A 13127-nucleotide genomic window follows, 5' to 3' on the forward strand; every position below is an offset into this window, starting at 1 on the left:
CAATAATATATTTTACAATATTAGTAAGTAAAGTATATCAGTATGGATGCTAGTATGGATACCTGTCTTAACTGATACGATCTAGCGTATTTAGATGTTCTTTAATTATATTAGTTAGATTTAGATACCAAAGTAGCACTTAAGAGGATTCCACACCGCCGTTTTTCCATACAAACGCTGTTCCCTGTTTGCTCCCTGGATAATGCCGGTAGAGTTATGATTTTTTCCCTGAATATCTACGGCCACTATTAGCATGTTCTTATGTTTTCTTTTTTTTCATAATTTTATTATTAAAAAAGATAAGAACGTCCAAAAACCCAAAAAAATGGCAAGATTTTCCTCTGTGTTAAAACACCTAGAAAACAAAACTGGCTAAAATATACAAAAAAAAGTTCAAGCCTTTCTTTAATTTTTAATGAAAAAAGTACTTAAATCGGTTAAGTTTTGGCGAAATAATCAGCGGACAACGAATCGAAGATTTTCTGTTCTTTTATTAGAACTTTTGTCGTGTTGTCTCTATCGCGCTCTGCGGTGGGAGACTTGAGATTGGTGAGACAGCAATACATTTTCAAATACCTATTTTCAATTTCTCTCGCCCCTGGTGTATCCTCTTAACCTTTAAGTACACGCGTTGTTTTGGGTAACGTTCCGTCACGCGTGGGGTCTAGAAGTACCCCAATATAAATATACATATATATTCAGAATTATTAAATAATTTTTAAACCCCATTTTATATTTTAAGAAAAGATATTATTTTATTTGCGAAAAGCATTTATAAATAATAAACTCACCATTATTTAGACGGTAATTAACATTTTTATGAACTAACTAATCTCGTGCATAGAATTTTTAGGGCACATGTTTAATTAATGTACTTACTTACTAAAATTCAACAAAAATGTCGGCTTCTGACTAACTTGTTATTTTTTTCTTATAAAAAAGACTAAGAAATATGTGATCTAAAGAAAAATTAACACTAAACATTACTGAAAAAAAATTGACAATCCTTGAAAAGCACTACCCTAAACCATCCTAAACTAAAATTCTCCTTGAATAGGCAAGGTAAGTAATGAATAATTTGACTGAATGAGGCTTGCAATTATAGCAAGGCTTACGGACAGTAATAACTAGTTTTGGGACTAAAATAGCATCTTCGCTTCATTTTTGGTGCACTAGGTCTAACTCTTCCAAAATGTTTTCAAAAACTTTCAGAGACATTAAAATTGCATAATATGATTTGTGCTAAGTATTTGATTTTCTTTTTGTCGGCCACACAGTTTTCCATTTATACGAAGGCAATTCAAAAAAACAAACAAATAAACACATAATCAATGTGAAAAAAGTATATACGTTAAATCACGGATGGGGTCTGCAGGTATCCCCACTTAAGCAAAAATGTAACTTTTCTTAACAGAAGATCGACGGACCTTTACTCACTGAAAGACCTCGCATTTTTTTTTATGAAATAAGGGGGCAAACGTGCAAACGGGTCACCTGATGGTAAGCAACTTCCGTCGCCCATGGACACTTGCAGCATCAGAAGAGCTGCAGGTGCGTTGCCGGCCTTTTAGAGGGAATAGGGTAATAAGAGAGTGTAGGGGTGGGAAGGGAAGGGAATAGGGGAGGGTAGGAAAGGGAATAGGGTAGGGGATTGGGCCTCCGGTAAACTCACTCACTCGGCGAAACACAGCGCAAGCGCTGTTTCACGCCGGTTTTCTGTGAGAACGTGGTATTTCTCCGGTCGAGCAGGCCCATTCGTGCGGAAGCATGGCTCTCCCACGTATTCATTGCATTGAAATTAGCCAAAAATGTACGATCGTAGCTTGCCAATTTAAAAAAATACGGTCAAAAAACTGCGCCGTGATGTTAAAGCTTAAGTCAACTTTTGGCGGTACTCAAGTGTGAGTGCCGAGTTTCGTTTAACTCGCACTCAATTAATACACCACACATAATTCAGTACCCAGTTAAGTAGGATAGGTAATATTATATTAAATTTTACAACAGCGCGGCGACCCTAAATTTTGAGCTTGGTGTAAAGTAGTAAAAACGGTTTATTAATTAGGGTCGTAATATGCAAACTCAACGTTTTAACTATTGTTTAAATAATAATTTGAGTGTTTATAGAGTGTACTTAAAGTACCATGTTTTGTCGGTCGAGGCGAATCTCACGATAAATGTGTTACGTTTTTTATGAAAGCCTCCTGACATAGTCGGTTAAAAATGAGAAAAATTAGTGTTCGCCCACATGACTTACTACTCTCAAGTCTCAACTGTCAAGGGACCATTCATAATGTACGTCACACGATTTTCATCATTTAAGACCCCACTCCCCTCTTCTTACTGGTGCTCACATTTGTGAGACTCCCCTTCCCTAGTATTAATATTTAAAAATTAGAACCACCCCAATATTTAAAATCTAGCGATTTTTTTTTCTTAAAGTGTTAAGGCACAAAAGCAAAACTAAGAGCCTGTCCACATCTCCGCGTTACGACGTCGTCAACGTGGAACGTTGCGGTAACGTGGCATGGTACGTTGTCGTGACGTGAAAATTTACGTCAACGTAACGTAAAAATACACGTCATGATGTAGCAACATTGTACGTCACCATGCCTTGTAAAACTGCTACATTCTTCACTACTTATCTAGATAATATCGACCGCACAATAGGTATTCTGCTTATGCTATTACTAAGAAGACGAAGAGAGAGATTTAGGAAAAAAAGACGTAAAATGTTGCTACGCCGTGACGTGCATTTTCACGTTACGTTGACGTAAAATTTTATGTCACGTCAACGGACCGTGCTATGTTACTGCACCGTTACACGTTGACGATGTCGTGACATGGATATGTGGACAGGCCGTTAGGACACCCTAACGTGTGGGCCTAACGTGTGACATGGTGTGACAATAATTGTCACACCATGTCACACTTCGTCGACCCCTCCTCTTTAGGTGTGACATACTTTATGGATGAACCCCAAGTTCTATCCCCCGCTTACGATGGAGTCGGAAGTTTTTCTATTGCTCTCATCCATTTAAGTCTGAAACAATTTAAACTGTCTGTAACTAATCGTTTGTAATTTTAACTTGAGCTACTTTAGGTTAAGTTATTTTCATCCTGTTTTTGTTCGTAATGAAGAAGCTACGCTTTTATGTTATTTATATCTTTCATTTTGTTTTATGTTTTTGATTTAATCATTTTCCCTTGATTTTGTTCTTACATTTTGTAATTATTTTTAGCTAGACATTGGCCGCAATTTTGTTACTTTAAACAAACCAGTTAATATGTACTTATTTTTATATACCTAATATACTGGTATACTACTGGTAACGTTATTAAGCCATTTAGACTTTAGACAGAAGAATTAAAATTGAGTGACTTGAAAAATGTCATAATTATTATAAAATCGATCGATCGATTTATCGGAATCATTTTTAGAAAATGTCATTTAATTCGTGTCTTATCGAATACCGAGCAAAGCTCGGTCAAATAGCTAGTAATATTATAATAATTATGACATTTTCAAGTCACTCAATTTTAATTCTTCTGTCTAAAGTCTAAATGGCTTAATAACGTTACCAGTAGTATACCAGTATATTAGGTATATAAAAATAAGTACATATTAACTGGTTTTCCGAAACATCATTATAGCCAAAATTCTTGCAATTGAAATTGTGTATTCAACAGTCTATACAATTACACTTGTAAGGAACCAACGGAGCAATATAACTTAAGTTGTTCAGCTTAGACCATTGTGTCTTGTTTGTTCTGAACCTACGGGGGCAAATTGCGTTTGAAACTTCATCGCCGTTATTAATCCTGGTGAATTACAATTATTTAAATGTCAAACGAAATAGAGCAATGTTTTCATTAAAATAGTATTGAATTTGTAGTTTTTGTAGTTTTTACAATTTTGCACAGGTGAAAACTAGACTTGAACATGAAAAACGATGTATCTGAAATTACAATATAACTATAGTACTCAATAGCAATGTCCACACTATGCGCTTTCGTCTTCAATTTTCGTCATCTTCTTTCATTCAACTTTAGTTTTGGCGCATTCAATAATTGAATGCGTCAACGAATGCAACGCCAACTGTCATTTTTTAATAACAAAGCGAAAGTTGTGGATACGGTCAGAGGGCATGCGTCGCGGGCATGCCTCACGTTCGCTGTTGACTGCGCTATAACGCATGCCCTTGACAAACAGAAAAAAGCACAGTGTGGATGAAGCTAATGATGTACAGAAAGATGTCATTTCGTTTTTACCTGCGTTAGTTTTCAGTTTTCACCTGAGCAAATTTGTTAAAACGACTAGTGTCGTTTGCACATGTTTGCACATGACTATTGCACGGCGATATTATGTTTATCGCATTGTAACTGTACATTTTCTAGGATCAAATCAAACCAATATACTCTCCATATCCTTGCCTGAGACAAGACGTATTTTATATAAATTGTGTACCTTAGATTCGGTTTAGCGGTACGTCAAGGCAGTCTCATTTTTATCATAAACGATCACTTTTAAGCATTTCTGTATTAAAATTAATTTTTTTGTTGAGTTATGACTGAATGCAGTCTTTAATCTAAAGAACATGACTGTATTCATAACACAATACGTTATTTTTTGTGGGGTTATACATAAATGCTTAACAGCGTTCAAATATGGATGTTTCTATTTTGATTACTCAAGTAATATGTAACAGGGAAAAATGCAAAAAAGATTCCAGGTCAAAATGAATCATGAGTCATGACCTGTTTGTCCTTGAGTCGCACTTTAATCCTGACTCTTGAGGAACTCGGCAATAAACCTGCGCACTTACGCAGAATAAGCCGACACTAGTGAGAGGACACTTATCGATAGTAATGTAGTCCCGTTTAAAGACAAGTTCGCTCTTCAATAGTTTCGGATACGGATGGAGTTATAGAGATTTCAGTTATTACTTTGGACTGTTACCAAGATAAAAATAAAAAATTGTAAGTATTTAAAAATAAATAGAGTTACGGAGGCTCTTCGATCGTTATTTTATACTGATACCAACATAAAAATCAAAGCTACTAATAAAAATAAGCCATACTGTACTCGGCAAAACATGGCGGTTGATTCCCTGTCAAAAACTTTTCATTTTCTATACAAAGCCATGATCGATAATATCTGAGTTCTCTGACACTCCATTGTCAATCGCGGTTTGTATATAAAATGACAAGTATTTGACAGGGAGTCAATGACCGCTACCGCCATGTTTCGCTGAGTACAGTAAATAACCCAGCGAGAAGAACCGGCGTAAGAAACTCGCACGGGGTCTACTTTTTTACCAAAAAAAGTGAGTGAAATAAGTTTTCATTCCAAAAACTAGGATCTATCAATATCGATATATCGATAAAGGTAACAACACTATTCTCTAATGGCGTCACACGTATGATAATTAAAGTCAGTAGGGCCAATGATTTACCTTATAGTGCCTTTACACACTTCAGGTGCTTTTCGCTTTATAAGTTCTCTTAGTACTTAATTATCCATAATAATATTACTAGCTAAAAGCCGAGCTTTGTGAGGGCTCACGTCGTCACACCTTAACTAACTGATCAAATCTACATTTAAATAAAAATTACTATGTTGAAGCACAAATCAATTAGCGGCGTGATAGTTTTTTCATAAAGTGTACCACAAAATGTTCAGGTTGCGAGATATACTTGGGGTCGCTTCGCCTGTGCTGATAGTTTGAAAGCGTGTCTTTAGGGACTTTTTAGACCGAGATGGTCACGCGTTCAAGCGTTCTGCGTTCGCATTTTGCGTTCGAGCGGTCAGTCACATAGGAGGAATTTCGACGCGGTCAGAACGCCCCCTGAGTAGGCCCCCGCTACCATATGTGCAATGTGTGCACTGTGCAATGCACACGGGCGCCATCCTCTAGGAGCGCCAAATCGTCATCTTTAGGGCCGCCAAAACCAAGGGCCCAAAAACTTTTCCAAAAGGGTCGCCAAAATCCTTATTTTGCACACAGGCGCCAGTAGCCCTGATCGCTATATTATAACGTATACAACACAAAGAACGCAAAACTGACCGCTTGCACGCTTGAACGCATGACCGCTCTCTGTCTGATAGGTCCCTTACCTCTACAAGCTATCCATAATGATATTATAATTTGAAAGCGTGTCTCTTACCTCTTCAAGCCTAAACAGATGAACTGATGTTGATGTTTAGTATGTGAATACTATAATTCCCGTAAAAGGACCTAGGATAGTTTTTGTCCCGGAAAAATGTAAGGTCCCCACGAGTCTCGGCACAACGAAATTACAGACAACATCTAGCATGATAGCTGTTAAGCATTTATGTACTAACCCACAAAATTTGTTTTTGTTAAGTTTGGGAACCCCTGATTTACAACAAGACTACATTAGGGCCAGGCCACAACAGTGCGTTGCGGCGTCGTATCGCAAAAAAGACATCGCACAGAAATGCGATCCCTTGTTACAACGCAAAAATGTCATCGGAAATGTCGCTGTCGCGTCGCAAATTTCTACGATGCGTTCTGCGACGTCATAGATTTTTACGATGCGACGCCGCAACGCACTGTTGTGGTCTGGCCCTTAGTCTTGTTCTAAATCAAGGGTTCCCAAAGTTATTTTGTTCTAACGCCCACTTTGAAAAAAACAATTTTTGGCGCCCCCTTTGTTTCACCGACTTTTAAATTAAAGCCTCTACACAACGCCCCCATTTTTTTCTTTATCCCACACCCTTTAGGATTTCAGCGCCCACAAGGGGGCGTTATCAATCACTCTGGGAAAGGCTGTTCTAAATGATCTAGAGAATATAACTGCATTCATAACTCAATACCTGATTTTTTTTAGGTTAGTACGTAGGTTAGTAGTTAGTACACAAAAGCTTAATAGCGCCTACAAATTCCAATGTGTCTTTCTTTCTGATACCTTTTCGGAGTTAGCATTTTGCCTGCTAGTTAGTACACCGCATTAGGCGCCAGTCATCTGTCAGAATGCCAAACACGGCAGTCCGCATTTGGATTAAAGATAGTTTGTCCCGAGAAAGGATTTTTATCGCCAATAAATGTGCAGTTCCCGCGCTATTTTTTTTTTATGCAATAAGGGGGCAAACGAGCAAACGGGTCACCTGATAGAAAGCAACTTCCGTCGCCCATGGACACTCGCAGCATCAGAAGAGCTGTATGTGCGTTGCCGGCCTTTTAAGAGGGAATAGGGTAATAGGGGAGGGTAGGGAAGGGAAGGGAATAGGGGAGGGTAGGAAAGGTAATAGGGTAGGGGATTGGGCCTCCGATAAACTCACTCACTCGGCGAAACACAGCGCAAGCGCTGTTTCACGCCGGTTTTCTGTGAGAACGTAGTATTTATCCGGTCGAGCCAGCCCATTCGTGCCGAAGCATGGCTCTCCCACGTATAAAATGCACTTCAACGTACTTACAATCATTAATAAAAATATTGAGCAGCTTTTGATTCTTTATTAATAAACAATAGTATAAAAGCTAGGTAGCGTACATCACGTCGTCTAATCCCATGCTAAGTAAAACTTGTGTTATGGCAATCAGACAACGGATGCACGCCGAACAATTTTATCCTAATATATATTATTTACACATTCACACACACAATCACACTACACTTTATCACTAAAGTCTCTTTCGGCGACGTGATGCGCGCTTCGTTCGAGAGCCTCCCCCGGAACCTCTTTTGATAGATTCGTTAAAGATGTATTAAATGATAGAAAATCGAGTTTTGCCGAGAAATTGGGTATTGTATTGGCTGATATTGTATACAGCCAGGATAAAAGTAGGATAGAATAAATACATACTATACAAAATAGTCTGTTTACTTAGTAGTGCTCCAGTGGTATTATTAATATTTTAATAAATAAATAAAATAAAATTATAAATGCGAAAGTGTGTATGTATGTTAACTGTCACCTCTTCTCTCCCAAGCCCAAACCACTGAACCGATTTTGCTAAAATTTTGTATGGAGATACTTTGTGTTACGGGAAAGGACATAGAATAGTTTTTATCACGGAAATTTTTACGGCTCCCACGCGATAAACGAAGTTTGGCGCAACGGAGTTGCGGGCGTCTTCTAGTACTTGTCATGTCATAATATATTTAGCTTAGTGAAACTTCTAATCTTCTTAATAAAATTCTTGTATCACAATGTTAGTTACCGTACTCCTCCGAAAGGGCTTTACTGATTTTTACCAAATCTATACTAATATTATAAAGCGGAAGAGTTTGTTAGTTTGTTTGTTTGTTTGTTTGAACGCGCTAATCTCAGGAACTACTGCTCCGATTTGAAAAATTCTTTCAGTGTTAGATAGCCCATTTATCGAGGAAGGCTATAGGCTATATTTTGTCACGCTGATACTAATAGGAGCGAAGAAATAGAGGAAAGTGTGGAAAAAACGGGGGGAAATTATTTGAAAGGGCTTATTTCAACGCGCTAATCTCAGGAACTACTAGTCCAATTTGAAAAATTATTTCAGCGTTAGATAGCCCATTAATCGAGAAAGGCTATAGGTTAAATTTTCTCACGCTTAGACTTATAAGAACTAATAAATAGAGGAAAATGTGGAAAAATCGTGGGAAATTATATGAAAGAGCTTATTTGAAGGCGCTAATCTCAGGAACTACTGGTCCGATTTTAGAAATTATTTCAGTTTTAGATAGCCTATTTATTGAGAAAGGCTATAGGCTATATTTTACTACGCTAAGACTAATAAGAGCGAAGAAATAGATGAAAATGTGGAAAAAACGAGGGGAAATTATTTGAAGGGGCTTATTTGAATGCGCTAACCTCAGAAACTACTGGTCCGATTTGGAAAATTGTTTCAATGTTAGCCTATTTATCGAGGAAGGCTATAAGCTATATTTTGTTACGCTAAGACTAATAGGAGCGAAGAAATAGAGGACAATGTGGAAAAAACGGGGGAAATTATATGAAATTGCTTATTATCTTAAGAACTACTGGAGCAATTTTTATGTTATTCGGTAAACATGAAGAATAGACCACGTGAAGGGACATAGGCTATTTTTGCGGAAAAATGTACGGTGTGAAATTCCTAAGTTACGCAAGCGAAGCCGCGCGGAACATCTATACTTACTTATATAATAAAATTAATAATATAATAAAAGTCAATTCTGTACATTGAATATTTTTGTACAATAAATAATACTTGGGATGTGATCTACTATGCTAACGCGGACGAAGTCGCGGGCAACAGCTAATTTTATATATGTTTCAATAGGTCTGATAATCGGCTACTGGCTACTTTGTAAAGCGCATATTTTGTTGAGTAAATAATAGTAAATTATAACAACTCGAGACTGACGGCGACCATTGTTTGTGCGACGGGATAGCGATGGACGTTGCCATGGTGCTATACTTATTTGGTCACTTCAATAAAATAATATGGGCGAAATACTTTATATGGCAAAACAACATTTACCGGGACAGCTAGTTATATATAAAATTTACTGTTGCTCTTGCCAAACACCTCCGAAACGGCTAGACTGATTTGGTTTAAATTTTGTGTACTAATCCTGTAGTTCAAAAAATTGGCAACCAAACCAAAACAGTCGTTATGTCTATTGTGTACGTGTTATCTCTGTATCATTGTCTTTGACATTACTAATTATTATTGACATTACTTTTTCCAGCTATACTCAATGTACTACATAAATCACATATCGTGGTTTTAGGGTTCCATACCACAAAGGGGAAAAACGGAACCCTCATTACGTCACGCCTGGAACTTTGAAAACAATTTTACTTTAAATAATTCCATTGTATTAGAGTACTTCTTAAAATACATTTCCAGTTCCAAAGATAATGTGATTTTCTTATTTCTGAGCTAGGGGCCACTTCATAAATTTAAGTGCTATTAAAGATGTAAGAAAATGGAAGATATGACAAGAAATTTGGTAAGTGAATGTATTAAATTAGCAATAATAACAAAATATGATATCCAAAAAAAGAGCTTTCTGACGAGATACCTCTGAAAGTTATTGGGTGGGTACTGGGTACACTTTCCATACATTTCTGCCCGTCCTTCTTTATCTAAGTAAAATCAACGGTTTTATTGGTCTAAACTCCAAAAATCTGTCGTTTGACGTTTATTTAAGGTACGCGCACAATGTGACGGGGCGCAGCGGGGCGGGCCGCATTTTCCATACATGTTTTGTGACCAAGGGTGCGATGGGTCATACAGATAGACCGTTCAGTTTTCTCATCTAACTTGTAAACTGCTGAGCTTCTTTCTTGATCTCATTTACTATTTGCATAAACTAGCATATTTATTAAGATGCCGTAGAGCATAAAATATTTATAAGCTACTTTGAATTTATGTAGATCTTATTATTTTCTTTTACTTTTCTTACTCATGATCCTTATCAAGTTTAATTAATTGTAATGTAGACAGAATGAAGGTTCTTCGATGGAACAGGAAATGCTTGACACCGTACACGTTTCCAAAATTAAAATAGACATGTGTCATTTCCTACGAGAAATGATATATTATGTCACTTTTAATTTTGACTACGGTCTACTCCATATCTGTCATACTACCTGTGTCATAAGTCATAACCTCAGAACAGTTCATAACATATTATAATATCCAAAAGTGGTTTTGCCTAAACCAGGAGTTACCAAAGTGTGCGCCGCGGCGCCCTTGTGCCCTGTAGAAAGGCAAGTGGAAAGGCAGCAGTATTTCCGGACCTATACGACCAACCTTCAAGAAAAGAGCGTATTCCCTCTTAAAAAGCCGGCAACGCACCTGCAGCTCTTCTGATGTTGCGAGTGTCCATGGGCGACGGCAGTTTCTTACCCTCAGGTGACCCGTTTGCTCGTTTGCCCCCTTATTTAATAAAAAAAAAGAGAGACTCCGTAAGTCGATCCTCTATCCTTATCCAAAACCACAATTAATATTATAGACGTAAAATAAAATTATAATATTGTTACGGTACATGGTATACGGACACGTAGTGCCATCTAGCGACAAACCAGCGAAACTTACCGAGGGAACACAGGCAACATAAATCCCCTACTCAATACTAGATGGCATGAGGTGCGCATAGTACGTAACAATATTAATTATTACATGTAAAGGAGGTAGATGATTAAATATTTGTATATTACTATTTACCTGCTTAACCTAACTGTAATCATTAAAGTTGTTTATTTATGCATATTTTTGTAATAGCTGGGTAGAGTAGAGCACCGTGACAAAATATTGACCATAAAACTGCAAAAGATGGTAAACCCCTGGCCTATACAGTGACAATTTGAGCCAAGCTAGCCCCCAAACTTTTTGCCACGCCAGCTATATTAATACTTTTAAAAATCGATAAGTCCTTTGAAACCAGAATCTGATGGTGGAAAAATGATTTCGTTTGTCAAAAGATATTAAAGATAGGCTCGTAACAAATCTAATAACGCTGTCCTTTCACCGAATTGCGCGACCGACCAGAGACATGGAAGATGGATTGAGTGAATAGTTGGAGCGCTCTTTTTTAACACGGTTTTATTAGCTATGGCTGTATGTATTTAACGGAAACTTTGAGCATGATTTTTACTTTTTTTAAATCTTAAATAAGGGGGCAAACGAGCAAACGGGTCACCTGATGGAAAGCAACTACTGTCGCCCATGGACACTTGCAACATCAGATGAGCTGCAGGTGCCTTGCCGGCCTTCCCTATCTCCTATCTCCAGTAGTATAATTTATTCGAACCTTTGCATACATATTAAAAGCCAATGACAATGCAATAATTTGTAAAAAAAAATTAAAAAAAAACCATGAAAATAAAATAAAGCGTGTTTTTAGTTTTTTAAACTATAAATTACATCGAGCCTAAAGCATCGGCATGTGGGCGGGCCGCATGTTCCTTACAAGTTTTATGACCCATCGCATACCAGGCTTAGCATGGTCAACATAAATACGTATTTTTTTTCTAGTGAAGAATAGACAAAGTGACAGATAGATAACGAAAAACCGTGATTTTATCACTAAATTCCTTCCTGTTTCTAATCTTGTCATGGAAAGACAGCTGGCCATATTATAACTTGTATGAAAAATGCAGCTCTGCTACGCCAGATTGCAATGTGTGCGAAGCTTAAAACCAACAGAGCGGATTTGTTTTCTATGAATAACCACGCCTAAAGGAGTGATCACACTGAGACGGGCCGTGCCGGGGCTCAGCGTGCCGGGGCTCATCGCAAAAATCCGCCTCCATACAATTTGTATGGAAGCGGAAATGTGCGATGCGAAGCGGGATGTGGAAATGACACAGTGTGCGATACGCGCATCCGCTTAAATACAAATTGTATGGAGGCGGATTTTTGCGATGAGCCCCGGCACGCTAAGCCCCGGCACGGCTTGTCTCAGTGTACTCACTCCTTTAACATCCTTTAACGATGCACCACTGTCCACTACGCTCTGATTAGCCGATAGTGTAGTAAATCGTCGGTGGAATTAGGACAATAATGCATGTTTTAATAATACCGTATTAGAATATGCATTATAACAATTATGCTCTTTTAATGATAAAAATTAAAATATAAGTAGTTTAAATATCACATTCTTTATATATGATTATAATTATGCTGGATGCATCGTAAAGTATGGGTCTCTCAAACTGATTACACACAGCCTTGTTTTATTTATTAGGCATATCAACAACAGGCCCTTAGTCTCGAATACAAATACGAATTCTCTTTATTTACGGATAGTCGTAATACAAAATATTGTGTTGCTCGATCAATGTTCTATGTCTGTGACATAAACCGCCTTTCAGCGATAAGGGATTATATCGAAAAGAACAAAACAATTTTATGTCATTTACAACGGTTATTTCAAAGGAAATGTTATAAAATTTAACTCTTTTATGATCTGTCATAGCGGTTTGGTGCCCGTTTGAAAATTACGTTTTGTGAAAATATCGTCTTTTTGTAAATTAAAAGTATCCGTAACTTAATTTTATGACAGTGTTACGCTTTAATACGTTTTTAAGCCTAAAGCGGGCGGAAAACCAGAAACAAAAAGTAGCAGTAAAATACGTAAAATAATTTTAAATGTGGGTACATAATATTCATACAAATATTGTAAATGCGAAA

The 13127-nt window shown here is 37.3% G+C and overlaps 1 long non-coding RNA gene across 1 annotated transcript; it reads right to left on the minus strand.

Moving 5' to 3' along the window:
• Positions 1 to 3251: 3251 nt before the first annotated feature.
• Positions 3252 to 10131, minus strand: LOC121735576. The gene is made up of 4 exons (XR_006036884.1): positions 10091 to 10131; positions 5392 to 5395; positions 3967 to 3973; positions 3252 to 3264 (listed from the first exon to the last, which is right to left on the minus strand). It is a non-coding gene; the product is annotated as an uncharacterized LOC121735576 (long non-coding RNA).
• Positions 10132 to 13127: the final 2996 nt, after the last annotated feature.

The sequence above is a fragment of the Aricia agestis genome, chromosome 17 (genome assembly GCF_905147365.1).
Source record: "Aricia agestis chromosome 17, ilAriAges1.1, whole genome shotgun sequence".
NCBI classification, from domain to species: domain Eukaryota; kingdom Metazoa; phylum Arthropoda; class Insecta; order Lepidoptera; family Lycaenidae; genus Aricia; species Aricia agestis.